This window comes from Hemicordylus capensis, chromosome 3 (assembly GCF_027244095.1).
Source record: "Hemicordylus capensis ecotype Gifberg chromosome 3, rHemCap1.1.pri, whole genome shotgun sequence".
NCBI lineage: Eukaryota > Metazoa > Chordata > Lepidosauria > Squamata > Cordylidae > Hemicordylus > Hemicordylus capensis.
In genome coordinates, this window is record NC_069659.1 from 342,225,632 (window position 1) to 342,228,270 (window position 2,639).

Genomic DNA, 2,639 nt, shown 5'->3' on the forward strand with positions numbered 1-2,639 from the left:
ACTCTGCATTCTGAGGAGCAGAATGTTCAAGCTGCTTGGGGAGCAGGGTGCAGTATTACATACGACATCCTTACACTACTGTAGGGCTGTGCACGGAACTGGTTTTGGCGGTTCAATTCGAATGGAATCTGAACCAATCTGCTGGTCCGTGGTTGAAACAGGTGGTTGTCTGGTCTGTTCAGTTGAACTGGGTTGAACTGGTTCAAACTGGTTTGACGCAGTTCAAGGGGAATCCAGAGAGGACTCCCCTTTACAAGCAAAGGGGAATCGTTCCTCTTAAAGGGTCCTAAAGGTGGTTGGGGGCGGGTGGTGAGAGACCACCTTACCTGCTTCAGCGGTGACACGGCGGAAGCGCCTCTAAACCCTACCAGTGCCCCCCTCCAGCAGCAACTCCTCTAAACCCCACCAGAGTTATTCCCAACAACGCGGATACGTGGAGGCCAGAACCGGCCCTGCTGGAGGGGAGCACTGGCAGGGTTTAGAGGAGCAGCTGCCACTGCACTGCTTCCGCCACCGCTGAAGCTAGTAAAGTGCCCTCTCACCACCGCCCCCGGCCACCCTTAGAACCCCTTTAGAGGAAGGATTCCCCTTTGCATGTACAGGGAAATCCTCACCAGATTCCCCTTTACAAACAGAGCCCCTTAAACCCTGTCAAACTGGTCTATATCAGGCTGGGCCCTGTCCCGTTCAAACTCAGACTGGCCACCATTTTTTGATGCCAGTCCATGTTGAGAATGAACCAGCCCAGTTCGTGTTTGAACTGGCCAGCCTGCTCTAGTTCAAGTCGAACGTAGTTCTTCTCAAATTGGTTCTGCACAGCCCTACACCACTGTGCAGTACTTCAGGGGTGCAATACAAGAGGGAAAGAAAGAATAATTGGTATTGCTATATTCTGGCAAATTCTTCCTCTTCTTCTTCTTCTTCTTCTTCTTCTTCTTCTTCTTCTTCTTCTTCTTCTTCTTCTTCTTCTTCTTCTTCTTCTTCTTCTTCTTCTTCTTCTTCTTCTTGTCCCTCCAAGAACTGGTGCCCTAGGCAACTGCCTAGGTCTGCCTAGTTGGTGGATTGGTCTTCCCCGGATCTTTCCTCAAGCAGCTTATAAAATCCCCCTGACTACAAATGACATACTCTCCTGGAATTAAATGACTGCACCCGTGAGTTACAGCTGATTTACTCCTGTCTGGAAGGGAACTCTTTCGCATCTGCCATTCTATTTCTCATCCTCAAAGTGAGACTCTTTTGGCTTGACAAAGGTGAGCAAGACTGTTATGGAAGGGATAGTGGCGGAGGTGGAGTGCGAGCCCCATTTTGAGTTGGGTCCAGCTTGACAGAAATAGGATCCAACTCAAAATGGGATCACTTACTTCAAGTGGGGGGAATTTGCATTACAGGCTCCCACAACTGAAGCCATTCCAGGCTGCATTGTCATTTAATGAGGGGCTAGAGTGAAGCCCAATACACCTGGCCAGAGTTGCATGTGAAATTAAAAATTATTCTGGGCCTTAGAACTCACCCTGGGATCTTCTGGAATGTCCAGAGATTCCACAGCAGACATTCTGATGGGAAGCATTATTATGCAACAGTGTTCTCAGCCTTAGATCCCCAGATGTCATTGGACTAGAAATTCCATCATCTAATGGCCATTGTGGCTGGGGATAATGGGATTTCTAGTCCGACAACATCTGGGGACCCAAGGCGGAAAACTCTGTCCTGTAATGGGCAATGGCCATTGTGGCTGGGGATGATCAGAATTGCAGTCCAACAACATCTGGGAACTTCTAGGAATCAACAACTTCTAGGAATCCCAGTGAGTGGAGGAATGACTGACATTCATTTATGGTGATATGATAAAACTTTTACAGCTTGGTAATATTAATTTGTGTTGATTGTGTGTGTGTGTGTGTGTGTGTGTGTGTGTGTGTGAGAGAGAGAGAGAGAGAGAGAGAGAGAGAGAGAGAGAGAGAGAGAGATGAATTGCTTTGTTAGCTTCTGTTTGACATTTCTTCTCCACTTTCCCCCTAGACCCATTGACTGGTGTCATCTTTAGGCAGACCCACTGCTTTGAGCAATCGGATATGACAGGCCCCTGCTGATGCTTCTCTGGAACCTTTGTTATTTGAGATTTTTATTAATCATTTACTACACTTTATGAGGTTAGTCACCTGCATTGTTCCTTTGCTGACACAATCATTTGTTATGAGGAAGCAGGGTGTGGAGGAGGAATTCAGGAGCCGGAGAGGGGGAAACAGATCAGTTACTGGCAATTCAGAAATGCTCATACCAGGTTACTGAAAGGCGTGGTGGAAAGCGTGCTTCTGCTGAGGAATCAAAATGAAAACTGGGGAGGGGGAGACATTCAAAGGGCATCGGTAAGGCTATCTCAGATGATCATGTTCCTGCAGAATTGTATGATAATCAATTATTCAGGAACACAGAAGTGTGTTGAGTGATGCTGGCTATGGAATTATAAAGCATTTATTGAACCGGCACAGTGTGGGAGTTATTCCTTTTATCTGCAACTTCTGATTGCATATTATTGGAGGCCAGCTGAGAAGGTCAATGCCAGCAAATGGTTATTGTAATGAAGAATTGCTACTCAAACCTACATTTGACAGGAAAGTTCTCAATACATGTCTCCAAGA

General features: G+C 46.8%; 1 long non-coding RNA gene across 1 annotated transcript; it reads left to right on the forward strand.

The window, feature by feature from the left end:
* The first annotated feature begins 1,651 nt into the window (after positions 1-1,651).
* Positions 1,652-2,146, forward strand: LOC128349283 (uncharacterized). The gene is made up of 2 exons (XR_008318702.1): positions 1,652-1,836; positions 2,020-2,146. It is a non-coding gene; the product is annotated as an uncharacterized LOC128349283 (long non-coding RNA).
* The last annotated feature ends 493 nt before the right edge of the window (positions 2,147-2,639 follow it).